This window comes from Anas platyrhynchos, chromosome 12 (assembly GCF_047663525.1).
Source record: "Anas platyrhynchos isolate ZD024472 breed Pekin duck chromosome 12, IASCAAS_PekinDuck_T2T, whole genome shotgun sequence".
NCBI classification, from domain to species: Eukaryota; Metazoa; Chordata; class Aves; order Anseriformes; family Anatidae; genus Anas; species Anas platyrhynchos.
Genome location: NC_092598.1, coordinates 9,705,480 through 9,722,336, shown reverse-complemented (window position 1 = coordinate 9,722,336; position 16,857 = coordinate 9,705,480). Strand labels below are relative to the sequence as shown.

At 38.7% G+C, this 16,857-nt stretch overlaps 1 long non-coding RNA gene across 4 annotated transcripts in view; it reads left to right on the top strand.

Moving 5' to 3' along the window:
• The window catches only part of LOC106017244 (uncharacterized), a 52,090-nt gene that overhangs the window by 32,791 nt on the left and 2,442 nt on the right, over positions 1 to 16,857 (top strand). For 3 of the 4 annotated variants that reach the window (XR_011812341.1, XR_011812343.1, XR_011812340.1), the window contains one exon: positions 9,639 to 9,734. This is a non-coding gene — a long non-coding RNA (uncharacterized lncRNA). Of the gene's footprint in view, positions 1 to 9,638; positions 9,735 to 14,230; positions 14,522 to 16,857 lie in introns of all 4 variants that reach the window. The other variant, XR_011812342.1, reaches the window with a different exon arrangement.

The following is a 16,857-nucleotide window of genomic DNA, read 5'->3' as shown; positions in this document are numbered from 1 at the left end:
TTTTCAGTTGCTCTGCTTACATGACTAATTTTCCTGGATATCAGTACTCCCGTTGTCTTAGGATGCTTCTACATCCATTAGAGCCACCAAAATTAACCAGTTGTCAGTGATACTGTTTCATAGGATACTGGCTGACTCTACATGTGCTGAGCAGCTCCGCAATAAAACAATTCTACAGCCGGAGTGGGGATACACAGAAGTCTCAAACTATTACAGCTTAATTACTGCTGCATTGCTTTTCAGTATCATTTGCTCTGTACAACTCAAAAAAAGGATTTTGGATACAGAAAGAAGAGAAAGCACACTTTTAATCTTCCTTAGCATAGATAAAGTAAGCTTTTAAGGGTATCTAATTATTCTTTTTTTTTTATTGATCTCAGTTAGTAAGAGAAGATACGCAGCTAAAATGTTCTACGACCTATGCTCAGTGTGATAAACACTAGCACTGACTATCATCCTTCCTGCTGTGAAAATATTTTGTGTTAAGACCTTTTAAAACAGGAATTAAACTGTCTGCATATTTGGGGTATGTGCAAGGGTACAGAAAGAACTGTGTCTGCATAACTTTGAACAACCAGCTGGTGTCTCAAACTGCCATCCGGAGGTTACATTTCAAAACTTTCTATTGATTCACGATAGAGCTAATTGAAATATGTGCCTATTCTGATTAAATCCAAACCACATCAGAAAAAGCCCATTTGGTGACCTCTGTGCTGCAGTTCCTTTTTCCAGAAACAAAATTTGCTGCAAAAAAATGTTGTGGTTGACAAACAGGAATTTATCTTGAACTGTTTTGGTAGAACAGGCAGTGACAGGACAGGACTGGAGGCAGAATAACCTGATCTCTAGTTGAGATGGCATCCCTAGCAAAGCTTTTTTGCACAGGGACTGGCAACAAAGGGAAGCTTACCCTGATTCTTCTGTCATATGAGCAAATAATCTATTAATCTAACACCAAATCAACTTCCTTATCTATTCTAAAAAACAAAAAATCAGTTCACAGGTATTAGTGTTGTTGTTGTTGTTGGGGGGAAGTTTGTTTGTTTGTTTGTTTTCTAGAAAACAAATATACAAGGTGCTAATTCCATTTCCAGGACTGGAAATAAATATAATCAGATCAGGGTTAGCAGGTCCAGAGCCCTATCAGAGCAAACAGAAACTGTAATCTCTAACAATTCCCTATGGAAAAATTTTGGACGTCTTCATTTGACAATTCAGTGTTGAAAGGAAAAATCCCCTGACTTATAACTGCAATGAAAACATAGTCCATAGTCATAAGGTCTGGAAAATCTGTCCACTGCTCGAGGGGAAGGGAGACAGTGAAATCGCATACACTGTGAAGATCCATACAAATTAGATAAGCAAATTCTTATTTTTAGCATTTGCCCAACAGCAAAGACAAGGGAACAGCACACAAACAACTCTGAAAGGAACAAGTAACCTAGGCTAAGCCAGGGTACATTGAAACAGTCAAGTTCCAGGCGCAGGGTGTTCTCATATAACTGAGGAACATGTAACTCCTGTAACTGAAGAAAATTGTAGAAGGCAATAAAACGGGAAAGGCAGAACACATATTTCTGTCCCTCCCTTGCCACTGAAGGAGAGAGCTTTGCTAGAGACTAAGGGCCAAAGCGCATCAGACTTCTCTTGCCTAAATTAGAGTATCTTGGAACTTACTAAACCCCCATGAAGTCATATGGGTTGTAAGAAGATAAATCTCTGAGAATCTGGTCCTTTGGTACCTAAAATAAAACCTGGGTGTAATTTGAAACCCAACACCAAAACAGAGATTCTAAAGTGATTTTTTTAACCTGTAACTCTGGAGATGCCTGACATTTTCAGTTGTGATTTTGCCTGTTTCTCTGACAGTGGCATAAAGATAGAACAACTCTGTAGCATAGAGAATATGGAAATCAGTCTTAAGCTCTTTCATTCACGCATATTTTAAGCAAGAGGGATGAGTAACTCACATTTTCATACCATAAAAGGGGGTGCCACCAATATATTTCCTCAAGACACCTCTGATGACAAAAAAGGGAGCTCTGCTCTGTTCAGTGAGTGAATGGACAGAAGTGGTATTATTTGGAAGAGGAATCAGAAATTACTTGCAAAGCAGACTGTGAGATCCAGCTGGTCTCAGCCACTTCCTTAAAAAATAGCACGTAGCTTCCTGCTCAGTGTATGAATTTTTAGGCTCTTTAGACTCCTTCTCTTCCAAATTCTTCTATAGCACTAGACTGTGCAGTCTACTCCAGAGACCAAATGTCTAAACTTCAAGCATAGATCTGCTACTGAACCTGTCCTTGAAGGCTGGTCATAATTCCACACTGGTTCAAGCTTTCGTGGAATATCTGTTAAGATGCTACCATCTGATAACTTGCTCCCATATTTGCATGAGTCTTTATAAGGAGCTGGGTCTACTTGCATTGCTCAGCTTGGAGTCTCTAAAGGAAAATGAACACCCCAGATCCTATCTCCTAGCCTGTGTTTCATTGATTTCTCATGTACTAAGCCCACGGCACTACCTATGTGTAAAAGTCAAGGGCTGAATTTCCAAGTCAGTCATCTCCTGTCCCAGCTAGAACATAATTGTAGTTTGTGGTATAGATAGGAGCTCATCCTGTTAAAATATCTAAAATATAATCAGTATTTGTTCGCACTATAAACTGAACTACACTGTAATCCTCTCTGCCGACGCAATTTTGTTTGTAAGTAAGGGCAGCAATTAAAGATGCCATCAGCCTAGTGATGAGCATGTTTCCATCCTCCACGTGACTCTTGAGCATCTGTGTTCTTGTGAGCAATCCTGTGATTAAATTCACAATGTATCTAAAGATAATCTCCTAATTTCTGCTTTCTTATTTTCTCAAAAATTATGTTTGTCTGTAACCTGATAACCATACAATTGAGTATATTTAGCTTTTGAAGTAAAGCCACTTTTATAAATGTTATAAATTATACCTATTTACAGATGTTCCCAATTCAAGACCAAGTTTTTTGTTAAGATGGACCAAAGAGATTTTCAAAATGTTATTGCTTCAGGCTCTGTAGGAAAAAAGGGAGAAAAGGAAACACTTTGTATATCTGAATTGTAAGTAATCTGAACAATAGCAGCCAAACTTATTGGAAAAAAAAAAAAACAAAACAAAAAAACACCAAAAACATTTTCCAGAGCAGAATCTCCTGGAATAAGATCTGTTCTTTATATCAGGCCTGGTATGCGGCAGTACACCCACACACTGCTTGTAAAAGAAAATCTAAGGAAAATCTATGTCCTTTGCTTGGAAGAGATCAACAAATGGTAGTTCTGGAAAAGGCAGAAGTGTTTATTAGCTTTTTTCATGACCCTTATTGAAAAGATCAGTTGCAATAGCATCTGCCTAGCATAATTAGTACCAGTGATGGAGGGATAAGATTTTAACCTAGAAGAGGAAATACAGAGATTATATTTTTCACATCAGCTGGACCTGATGAGCTTTGTCATCCTAGCATATTAAAAAAGCAGCTGAAGCAATCACATTGCTCATAATGGTTTGCAAATTGGCAAACATGAATACCAAGTGAAAAAAGAAAAAGAAAAGAAACATAGCTCCTATATGAAGAAAAAGAGAAATAGCAGCTTGAGGAATTATAAGTCACACCTCTTAATTTAAATTCCTGGAAAAATACTGAGCTACTTTCAAGCAAATGTTATAAAAGCACATAGGAGAACCCAAAGACATCACAGGCATCATAGATGAATTCAGAACAAATTCCATCAAGACAATGTAATTTCCTTCTGTGAAAGGTAACAGGCCCACCGAGTGGAGAAGAAGCAGTAAGAGTTACCTGTCTTGGTTCCAGTAAAGCTCTGGCCATTGTCTTAAACAACGTACTCGGAAGGAAGTGTTCTTCTGGTGGAAACTGCTGTAGGGTGGTTGCAGGACTGTTTGGAAACTGTATTGAGAATGTGATCTTCAGTGATTGTTAGTGGAAGAATGCCTGTCAAACTAGATTCTGCAGCAGTCTCTTCCAGACAAGTGCTGCTCACCGTTCTCAGCAGTGACTTAGGCCATTCTTACTAAATCTGCAGCTGCTATTAAGCTGGGGAGAGACTGCAAGTGCATAGGATAAATAGCAATAACAGTCTGAAAAAAATGCAGTTCAGTAGGTCAAGTGCTATACTCTTCCAAGCAAAACTAGGACTAGAAAAACACTAGATGTGGAATAACCAATAAGGCAGCACTAATGCTGAGTCTGGCAGTCTCGGTGGCTCAGAAGCTGGACCTGAGTCAGCACCGTCAAGTAGTCACAAAAAGTGGAAGATGGCATGCTGAGGTTTAAATCAAAGTACAGTGTAGAAGATAGATGGGAGGCAAGTTTCATTCTACTTTGCAGTAGTACAACTTTGACTGGAATATGTTTTAGGCCCCAGCTTTGGGGGATACTCCTCAAGAAAGCTGTAGCTGAGAGTAAGACCATCCAGAGGAGGACTGTGTAAGGGACCTTTTAATTTCTGTGCAGAATGAGCAGACTGGGATTCTATTACTTAAAGCATTGAAAACTGGCAAAGCAGTGAAATCCTGCCCAGGAAGGACAGGAAAAGAAGTAAAGGCCCATATAGTAGCAAAGAAGGTTCAGGTTAGACATTAGAAAAGCTTCCCAGTGATAAGAACAGTGAAGCTCCAGAATTGTTGACCTAAGAAAACTTTAGTCTCCAGCACTGGAAGTCTTTAAGGACACTGTTGAGAAAAGCACACGAGTTATTTAGCTGTGTGACTGAGGGATGAACCTGATGATCAGCTGAGGTTTTTAGAACAGTTTTCTATGATTTTTTAGAATCATTTGTCTCAAGCTGCTTAGAACTTTCAGTTTAGAAAGTACCGCCATCGTTTTTTCATCGAGATACTCCTACATGTGTATATATATCCCTGAGTGCTCCCTCTTAGAGGTTCTGACTTTGCAGCTCCGAGACAGCTGCAGCAGGGCAGCGCTGAGCCTGGTGCAGTTCCCGAGTGGCAGCTGCCTGCAGTGCCCACAGGGCCAGGCTGGCAGCCAGCCCGGGTACAGCCAGCCCGGGCACACAGGCAGCCTGCTGGCCTTGTGAAACTGCTGGGCACGCTGGAATAAACAGCATCCCTGTGTGATTCAGAGGGTGCCTAACAGTCCTGCTGGGGGCCGGTTGGTGGTGTGAGCAGTGCGTTTGGTCTTGATGGTGGTGTTTAGCCACCCTGGAACGTGTAGTGTAGATCTACCACGGTGAATGAGCATTGTCTCCAAGCTTTCACACAAAAGAAAGCCATTTCCAACCTCCTGACAATTTTTGCCTCTGAGTGCTGTTACAAGCTAAGTTTCACCCACTCCTTAACACTTAGTGTTCTATCAAAGACAAATTCTTTTCCTAATGGCTTTGTTTAGATTGTATTAAGTTTCAGTAATGATCTTCACTTATCTAATTTTTAGGATAATGGATAAGATTTATCCAATATATCGATTTTCCAAAACATAAATGACTTTATTTTAATACAACAAAGTAAATATAAACTCAATAGAGCAGTTATGGAAGATACATGGAATAAATATATTGTAGTTAAAACAGACACAAAGACCAAGCTGTATTAAGTACATTGCAAGTACATATTTTGTCAATATATGAATAAATGTATTGCTAGGTTAAAAATATACAACCTGAGTGAACTGCAGTCTAAACACAGCCAGAGCCGTGGAGGAGGACACAGACAATCTGCTGTCACCATTGCTAAAGACTCAAGGTACAATAAATGCTGTGAAAACTTACAAAGCTGAGTATAATAACATTAAAAAGAGACAGCTTCAGTAATCCTGATACCTTTTAGCACTAATGACTCTTTAGTGCCCATTGCTGTTTCATGCAGGAAATCTCTCTTATGGTTACAACAACTGACTGACCTTCTTTGAGAAATAATATCCATGATAAAATGGAAAAGAATATGTTCTAGATAGATACCAGCCTGTTGTCAGTCATAGGTTATTTTGGGAATCACGCTTCCAATACTGTAAGTCAAGCCAAGGTATTGGCTTCTGCCAAGAATAGAGCCTTATATAGGTTTATAAAGACTTCAGGTTTTCCACCAAGAAGTTAAAAATATCTAAAAATATTTAAAAACATTTACAATTTATGAGATATCTTGAAATATTACAATTTGTTATTGTAAAGCTACTCAAATCAAGATTATAGTAATTAAGGAGATTGCTTATTCCCTAGCAAGGAATATTCCACATGCCTTTGTATGGCATTTGGATCTATAATTCAGCAAGGTACTAAAACATTTGTTTATTGCTAGTATATACTTCAGGAAATACATACATACCTTGCTGAAGTAAAACCTGAATTACTAAGAATAAAATTCTGGGTCAGATTGCCAAAAGCAGCTTTTCATTTTATTCCTTAACCAAATTTGCTTGTTGCTAAGGGTCAAAGCACAACACTTTGGAAGAATTCCAGCGTCTTTGCATATCTCCAAGCTGCTGAAGACTGTTCTGCTGGAAGACAAGTTCTTCTGTGAGCGCTGGAAAAAATTAGAGGCCTGCTTTTGTCAATTTGTATTCTTTATCTCCACAAATGCTTACCTACACCATCAAATTAGCACAGTTTTTCTCTCTGTGTGTTCAGAAACATCCTCAGGCAGCCCTTGTGTACAGATTGGCAAGTTGGCCTCTGCTAAACAGTGTGTGGCAGTCTAATTGGACATCTGCTTCTCTCAGTGATGGCACTAATGCAGATTTTCTCCTCTGAACAGCCTTCAGTTTTATTGAAACTTAATTATGAATGAGACTTCCACATTTCTGTAAAATTTGGCTAAAATTGTCTGTGGGTATAAAACATCTTCAGGGAGATAGGACTCATTACTAACAATATGATACTGTAAGTTTCATTTTCCTAAGAAGCTAAGCTATAAAGAAAATGACTGTCAGCCTTAAAGAAATGCATTTTCAAGAGAGAGAAAGTCCTTTCGCAGAATAAGTCTGGGACTGAATTTTAGAAGCTAGCGATATTTCTACCAGTAGCCCGTAAGCATAAGTCCCCTGTAGCTGTAAGAAAGAATCTGCTTTAGTGCGGAGCTCTGAGTAAACTGCAAACAAGTAACCATAGGGTTTTGGTGAAGGAAAAAGGATGGGTGTGAGCAGAGAGCACAGGAAGCAGGCAAGGTGAGTACTGCTCACCATTGTATTTATTTACAGGGTATTTGATTAGGGAGAATATATTCTTAATGACCAGACCGACTGTGATAATAATTTCTCTGAGTTTGATGGAGTTCTGCTAGGAATACCCCTGATTCCTCCTTCTCTCATAAATCAAATCAGGAACAAGATCAATAGGCTCATTTCTTTCCTTGGCTGAGAATATCCAGACTGAAGCCACTGTCCTCAAAGAGAGCATTTTTACCATCTTGTCTAACAAATTCCAGAGACAGTGACCTCCAGAGTGTTAAGATGTTTCTGCTGTCTGTAGGTTTTCCAGAGGCACCGACAAAAGACAGATGGAAGGGAAAAATTTGGTGTGCACTGTGGAAAGGACTGGTGAATAGCTTCTGGATCCAGCTTGGGTTCTGTTTTTCACCTTCTTTCCTTTCCTAGACATCGGTGGGAAATAGATGAATAGGTCCCTAAAAATGTGTGGTAAGATATAAAAACTGAATTTCTTTGAGGGAGTGCCTGACACTAGTGAGTCTTGTTGAAGGTCTCAAAAAGCAAGTGCCTGTTGTTTACTATTTTTACTGAACTCCTCAAAAATGATTCCTACATTTAGCATTTGTGTCCTGCCCATGAACTTATTTTCATAAACTCCAACAGACTTAATTGTTAGTGCTTAACAGCCTTATGGCACGTTTTTACTAATCCCTGAATGACCCAAACCGCACATTAATGTCACATATCTTCCTCTTCAGCCTCACAGGAAATTGTTTTTTTCCTTATGTGGTTCAATGCATTATGCCAAGGGCTCTCATGAGCCTTTTCAATCATTTCAGGTTTATCTTGTGGGTAGAATGGAAGTCAAAGCAGCTGAGGTTTACTGTTGGATATATTCAGCAAACGACCAGTGAATTTCCTTCCTTAGTTCCTCAGCCTGCTGCTTTCATACCGTGGAGAATATTTTCCTACCTCCCAAAAAGGCTGTGGGACTCCTCAAGGAGCATGAGCTCATCCAGGGAAATACACTGGAGAGGTCCAGCTGTGTGAAGTGCCATGCCCCATGGATGAGGTTTCAGAAAAGCCAAGGGAACTGAAAATGTTAGAGAGACCTGCAGCAATTTGGGTACTTTTTCTGTTCTAAGCTCAGCTGGATCCCCAAATTCTGTTTTAATACACCTCACATTTTCGTCCTTGTTACTTTGGTTCATTTTCAAAGCATTTTACCAATGAGTAGTAACCAAAGTAATCCTTCTAGTCACCTACTAAAAGCAAAAATAAGAAACGTTTCTGAGACTAAAGAGTAGCCATCTGATTTTATTTCATGCAAATGCCAGAAATTAACTAGAATTAATAAGAAAAGAATAGTAGAAGGTTCCAATAACATATTTTATTGAAGGATATGTTCTGTAGTAACTTCATGTCTACACAAATTGAGATAACACAACATCACTAGGATTTTCTGATTTGAACAGATTGGGTGTGAAGAAGGCTGCCAGTTCAGTCTGAAGGTCTCAGTACATTTGGTCAGTGCTAATAGCAGCTCTACAAATGTTTCTTGGGACTTCCAAACCTTCAAGTATTTCTGTGATTTATTATAAACATGGTAAATTATAATCACTTAGGACACACATTTTTACATCATTTTTACTGAAATGATTCTTTCCTAGTTGCTTAGTACCGTACTTTACATACCAGCTCTCCTTTCCAGAGGCCAGATTTTTACAGGACTCTTTTGTAATTGGCAGCTGATTCTCTTTGCATGTGATCAAAACAACACGGAGATGTGAAAAAATAACAAATTTCCTCCCAATTGCAGCCATGTGTCTGGAAACTGTTTCCAAATAAACCAAATATATTTTTGGAGTTTACACATATCTTGTGACATTGTTCCAGAATGTCACTGTAGTCTAGCTCACACCTGAACAGTTTTGCAGAGGTCTTATATTCCCGTTTGAGTTGGACTTGTGCCCAGATGCACCCAAGGGTAGGGTGCAGTAGGATGAGGTCTGCTTTCAGTAATACCAACTGCCAGTAAACTCAAGAGGCCTATTCAAAATAGAAACAGTTAAGCAGTGCAGCCACACAAAATTTTCCTGGCAGGAAAGAAAAGGGGTACACAGGACTGCTACATCAATTTCAAACTAAAAAAGATTTCCTCCACTGTGGTAATCACACCGTAACTTCTTAAGCCATTAAGTGGGGCTGCTCTGCAGTAATGTTTTAGTTGCAAAGGAACACTGTACATCATTGAGCAAGGATTACAGAAACTCCAAAAGACCTTCTACTTTTTCCTCAGTTTCGGAATTGAGTCATTTCAGTGACACCATCAGAAAGCCAGGATATGCTAATGAGTTTGTGTTTGTCCATGTTACTGTAGTCCTCCAGTCTGATTTATGCTATAGCAGTGTTTAAGATTGGGTCTTTTGATACATTGGATGTTTGGGGACATTAGCTAACACAAGTTGATGTATTTTTTTTTATTTCAGCTTATTGGGAATGAAGATGTTGCAATTATTTGATGACCTGGCTAAGGAGCATTCACAGAAGAGACTGATAAGAAGGAGCCAGCCTTCATAGACAGTGTGAGTAAAAAGACAAAAAACAAATTTGTATTTCAGAGCTTTCCCTGGTGACAATAAAAACAGTTTTTTCATAGGGAATCTAGGAGATTCAGAACAGACCTATGGAAGATGTAAAGATGTGAAGATGAGATCACAGATCTGAGAAAATAAAAAAGAGCCACCTTTCTCCTCCAAGATGCCCTTCAGACAATAGCATGTAAAAATAAAAAGCTTGCATAAACAAGCAACCAGTCAGACAGAAAGCTAGACCCAGATACAGGTTTTGCATTGCTGTTGCTTCCTCTCCCTACTCTTGTCAGTGGGTCTGGCAATACTGGTATGAGGAGATGAGAGAGGAAAGGAGCTCTCTTTGATGGGAGTTGCACTGAGTTCTGTTGGGAACTGGTGGCTAAGAGGTATATAGCGTTCTCCACATGGCTCCATCCTGTGGTAGACCTCCCCTGTCAAATCAGGGACTGAATGGCACACAGAAATAGGACAAAGGTACAGTTGCTCACTGATTATGTCCTCATTACCTGATGGCAAAGGTTCGGCTCTTTTCAGTGCTAGAGCTGCTGATACCAGTAGGAATTCAACAGCAACCATAACTCAGAACACTGTCTCACCGGTCTTCTTGAACAATCAGTCTTATCTCACTGTGGGAGAGTTACTCAAACTGAAAATATAAACAACCCAGTAAAAGGACTGAAACCAGTTACTCAGCAGAAGAGAAACCCCATTCTTTCTTCACTTCCTTTAGTGTGAAAAGTCACCTTGCACATTACAAGGGCTTTTTCTGCCTAACTGACAACTTGGCAACCCTGACAAGAACAATTTGACTTTGGGTGGATGTTGGATCTGTGGCAAGCATATAGTTACAAAATAAGTCATGCTTTCCTTCCATCGAGTGCATGTTCTATTTATGGAACATTCCAGATTATGCAAGGATTCCCAGAACACTGCAGCCTCTAGTTCAAAATCACATCTGCATAGCATGGAGCATATCAAACAATATTAAAAAATTCCATTGTTAGCAGAAAAAGCATCATGCAGTTATATCTACAGAACAGATTAAATTAATATGAAGTTATGCCATAAGGTAATGAAGAGTAGTTACAGTTCATATTAATTTATTTGCTAAATTGTTTTAATAAATTGCATATATAAAAAAATAGTAATTGCATAAAAAAGACGAGATAAAGAGTTTACTATATTAAAAGTAGGATTTTTCTGATGTTTGAGAGAGTATGCATTTTAGAAGGTATATTTTAGAATGTGAATGACTTAGTATATTGCAGTCCTAGCATTGTCATTCATGCCAATTTCCTTTCAAAATAAGGTTGTGACAAAACACAGTATCTTGCTATCCATTCAGCCTTGGGATAGGAACTTTCAGTGGAAGTTTGCTTGTTTTGTGATACAAACATCAGGAGTTTTTTAAATGTTTGCGTTGAGAATAGAAAATAATAGAGCTCTTTCAGCTGCGACTTAAACAATTGCAGTGACACATAAGAGTTTCCAAACCCTTAAGAAAAGCAATACAACAGGACAATTGTGCAAATACAAAAACAAAACACACATATCACTGAACATACTTCTTGTTTTTCTGTGCAAATACTGAAAACACCTACATCTATAAAGTGTTTCCTGCCATTTCTTTTCCCCAACTCTTCTGTCACGTAAACTTGTACTTGTTTACATGTACTCAGGTAGGCCAATTGACAAAGCTTATTCTGAATTTTCAAATGATGTACCTCTCCTGAAGTGTGAGGCAGAAATTTCTGAGAGTCAGACTCAGTAACAGGCATTATGAAAATTTGGCTGGGTTTTGTCAAAAACAAAGAAGATTCCTACTTGTATTACAAAGTTTATTGTCTGAGTCATCACAGGTTTTCACTGAAAAATCAGTACAGACACAGCTTTCAGTCAAGACTATTCAAAGACAAGCTACAACAACCATTTTCATGCCATTGCAAGCTGTCAGCCTTCACAATCTTGACTAATTTTTAAAATTGGATGTATTGTTTGGATGTCCTAGTCTGTCTCAGAGGGCAGAATCATTCTGAACTCTGCTAGCCAGATTAGATTTGTCGGCTATCTAATCAAGCCAAGAACAAATTTTACTCTTTCAATATTTTTATAGTTTACCACAAAATTGCCAAGCCTTGTTATGAAGTAAACTCTGTGGTCTAACAGTAAAAAACACCTCTCTAGGTGTAGGATAGTCTGCAAAGTTATCTTCAATAATAAGTTAAATTACCAAAATACCTGGGCTTAACTCTAACCTTTTATGTGGTGTCGTAGATATGCTACGAAGTAGAGTTTATACAACTGGAATTACAGATTTTACCCTCAGAGCCACCTTTTGTGCTTGAATTAGAAACTGGGGGATTAATGATGTTTCTTAACAAAATAACACTTGCCATTGTTAACAAAGCACTGAAGCCTCCCCACCTGTCTGTAAGATTATGCAGTGTTTCAGGCTATTAAAAATATAAAATATGCAGAGAGAGTGGAGGGAAGAAAGGGAGGTATTTCCAGGCTCCGTTGTAATGTGACTTTTTTGTAAAGGGCAATTTTTTTGTAAAGGGCATTTTAATGGAATTTTTGTGTAGTAGTATCACCTATACTTTTCTTGTCACTCAAATTTTAATCTCTGAACCACTATTTTTCCATCAACAAACCATGGAAAGAAGGTGACGTGAGCTTCTCTGTTACCTATCCAATTATTCATCATTAATGGGCTGAGTTGCAATGTAAACCAGCATGCGTAACGTTAGAGTCAGAAAGGAGCCAGATTAGACAGTTTTAATTACCCAAGAGTCATCATTTGAACTCTCTCTTCTTACACCCTTTCATTTTAAAATCAAACCTCCAGTCTCACATGTTGGTTTTCTCACATCATCCATAAGATACTGGAATAATTTACACAAGGTGTGAAGTAGTCTGTTTTTAGCTATCTGTTACAAAGTTAGCAATGTTACTATTCTTACTGGGCACAGTGTGTAAGATATATTCCCACACTAGGAGAGTATTTAGTAAGGTCACAAGGATGCCCAGTCCTTATCAAACACATTCCCTGGAAACTTGGCAGGGATTTCATTTTACAAGAATTCAGGGGCAAATCATTGGTATCGTCTCTAGATTTATTTCAGTTTTTCAGTGTTTGTGCAGAAAGAAATTCATAGTATCCACCTGGACAAGATGATTTGTTCTCAGCTGCATTAAAACTCTAGTTTTGCTTTAAATAAATTCATTTTGAATTTATTTAATTCACTAACTTTAATGGAGTTGCTTCACCTTTACACTACTACAAATGAAAAAGAAGCAGGCTGTATTCATACCACTGAGATTTATTTTAGTCTGATTAATCATTCCTTAAAGAAGAAAATTGAAGATTTTGTGTAATTTTACAGATAATAATTTCAAGGGCAGAGACAAATACAGACTAATATATGCAAGGATTAGATGCAAATATTTTCCATGTTTGAAAAGAATTTTCTGTAACCAAAAGAAGCAGAAGCCATAGAATTGCAACTCTAAATGGAAATCGAATCCTACAGAAAGAAAGGAGGACTTGGTCAGAATGCTGTGCCTACCTCTAATAATCTGTGGGAAAGAGGGGAGCCCCTCCCTACTTTATTTCTTTTGTTTTTGCTTTTTTTTTGGACTTTTTTTCAAAGTCTCTGTCTTGTAGAAAGTGTTTGTGCACAGTGAGAATGTTGCCAGAAACATAGAGGTAGAACTCTTGTGACCATTGGCTGTTGTTGCAGATCTCGCAGACAGTCTATATGGTAGAAGGTTCTCCAAATTCTGCTGCCAAGATGGACTGAACTATATATCCTGAAAAGATGTATTAAATAAGACATGCCGCAGTGGAAAAAGACATGGTCTGCTGTACTCTTGAGATCAGTAGGGAAGGGAGAGCAAGGAAAGTCTTATTTTGGGGAAGAATATTTTTAAATAACTTACTAAGAGGAAAAAAAAACCAAAAAAACAGAAGAGCAAGAACAGAGTTAGTTATTACCATCTGCAAAAGCTGAATATGGCCTCAGGGTATGATCTTAAATGAATGAGGGAACTCCAGTTCCTCTGAGAATATGAGAATGTACGTAAAACTAAGTTATGAAACTTAGCAAATATATTGAATTACATATCCTGAAAGCAGAATTTATGCAGGTAATACACGATACAGAATACTTGCTATGGTATCATCAGTCCTTTCTTTGCCTATTTGCTGCACATGGAGACCTACCCAACTAAGCCTCAGCAGAAAGTTGGAATTTGAAGCTGAATAATTCATTAGTTTGGGTTAATAGGAAAAGGAGTAATGCCTAGCTTCCACGTTGTACTACACCTGTACAAATTAGTGACTAAGAGTCACCAGGAGTCTTTTTCTGCCCAGACACATACCGTTATGCAGCATGCACTTTACAGCATGCAGCAGTGCTCAGGAAGAACAGCTGGCTAAGCTGCCAGCTTGTACTCTGCTCTCAGTGTTTTGTCTTCTCCCCCAGCACTCCAGTATGGCATCTTGCCATTTGCAGCGAGTTCTGGCCAGAAGACGGCATTTGGATACAGCCCCACTCCAGAAGTCCAGCAAAATAAATTGACTCAGCCTATTTGTCAGAATAAAGTCTTCTACCAAAGGATACCCTTTGTCAGAAGATGACAGTACTGCAGAGGCCAGCTGCACTCAGAAACCTGCATTCTGTTCCATCAGAGATTTTTTCTGTGACCTTGAACAAGTAATTAGCTTGTTTATGCCTTCCTTTGCTGCCTGAAAATACTTGCAGAGGTTCTTAAAGGTAAGATTGCAAACCCCTCAAATATAGTGGTACTGTATTTGAGGACTGGAGCACTAGAAAAGTGGACAGATACTAACTTTTTTTGGAAGCACACATTTCTACTTCAACTATCAAAACCCCCCAACTGTACCAGAGTTCGAGTATGGGGGTCAGAAAAGGCTGTGATAGCAGAGAGTCTTCAAACTCTGCTCTTGGGTAATGAACATGTCTTCTGACACTTAAACCACTGCTGGCTGATAAACAGCACATCTTGCCCTTCTGGCCTACAGAAAGGGTCACCACATGTAGGGCCTTTGCGTTGTTCTGGGAAATGCAGAACTTAGAAGGCATCAGCAAGAATGATACAGTTCTGTGTTATATAATTATAATTTCTCCCCTAAGACACAAATCTCCCAGCTGGTAACGTACCCTGGCTTTCCTCACGTGAGTGTCACAGTGCTCTTTGTGCAGCATTGCTTCTGGAGCTCACGGTTCAGTAACTTTCTATCTGCCTTGATTGTAAGTGGCATTGTCAACGCTCATGCCAAAAATAAACCCTCCTGACTAATGACATGGATATTCCACAGGCTTAGAGTTATCTTTTTATAGCAACTCTTTGATTTCAGATACAAACGTCTGCTATTTTTGGCATAGGGGCTCAGAGAAACTTTCATGATCTTTAGCCTACATGACCAGTTTTGCACACAGCTCAGGTTCTGTCAGAGTGCTCATGGCTTTTGTTAAAGATAGGGAAATACATTTATTCTGCTGGATATTTGTACTCACTAGAGAAACGGCTGCCCTAGAAAATGGAGACTGCTATTGCATGAGGTTTTCCACATTGTTGCTGGGATATTAGGGATTTGTCACTTCAAGAGATTCTAAAAGTCTGATGGTTTGATGTTTAATGTAATGATGTTTAATGTAATTTTGAATTGCATTAACTAGAAGTGAAAGATAACCATGGGATGACTTGGATGTATTTCTTCATTTAATGACCTGGAGATGTGTTATTTATTTATCTATTTTAATAAGAGAATGTGGTACAAATGGCAGATGCCAAGTTCACCCACTGTCTGATAGAAAATCACTGTTTATTCAATAGCACAGATGGAAGATGTCCATATCCAACACCCTTTTTTTAACGCATATTTTCCTTCTAATTCAATTCTACCAGCTATAAACAACACTAGAAGCTACTGTGTAGTCAGAGCTCTTGTTTTTTTTACCACGTCAGTTCACTACAGCTGGATAACACACCAGTATAATTGTGGCAGCACCACCTGATTTAGTCATTGTTATCAGTGGTGCAGTGAATTATGTTTCTGATGTTTACTCTTGTAGTCAGAGCCATCTCAAGGAAATACGTATTATTACTAAATGTTCTGTAGCTTAAAAAACGTTTACCAGATTGGAGCTAGTTTACCACATTCAGTACAGAATCTGGAAGGTAATTTAATGTTCTAATCCTTATATAGCTTAATATCATTGGTAAGATTTTTTAAACAAGGTTTGCCATTTTCATGATGATAGTGTCATCGGTAGCCAACTAAATAGTATCCCTGACTATCAGATCTACTTTTACCTAAGAAAACATAGTACCAGGAGGTGGAACAAGTAGGCACTCCGGAAGCACAGCTTTAGAAGAGAGAACAGGCCATGTGGGAGACCACATCTGGAATATTATGTCCAGTCTGGGGTTCTCCCAGCTCACTCCAGTTTAAAAAATCCAGTGGAGAACTACAGAGGTGGTAGGGAATGTGAACATACAATGTGTGAGAAGAGGCTGAGGGTTTATGGTTTGCTTTGCCTGGAGAAAGGAAGGCCAACACAGAATGTATGTATTGTCTTCTGCAACCTAAAGCTGCTGCATATAGAAAAGACAGCAACGGGCTGTTCTCAAAGGGACACCACAAAAGCACAAAGAGTCATAGTCACAAGTTGCAACAAGGGAGAGGCATAGGAAAATATTCTTCATAATAAGTGGTTAAGCACAGTGACAGATTACCCAGAGAGACTTGAAAATCTCCAAGGTCAGAGGCCATAAACCCAGCTGACAAAAACCCACATCAGCAAATAGAGTTACAGTAGCTCCTCTCTGAGCTAAAGCTGATGATTGCCTAACTTGATGATTTCAACAAATACTTATTGAAATTGTGGCAGAAATTGTTGTTCTTATATGGTCTAATTTCAATGCTACTTCAGTTCTATGGGACTACTTGGTATCTGTAATGCTAGTTACTGGTATGGGTTATTTTTCATTAATGCCTGCAGTTCAGAAAGTCTGTTCTTGAACTTGCCACTATACAGACATAGAACAAAGACACCAGTCCTTACACATTAATCATGACAGGCAA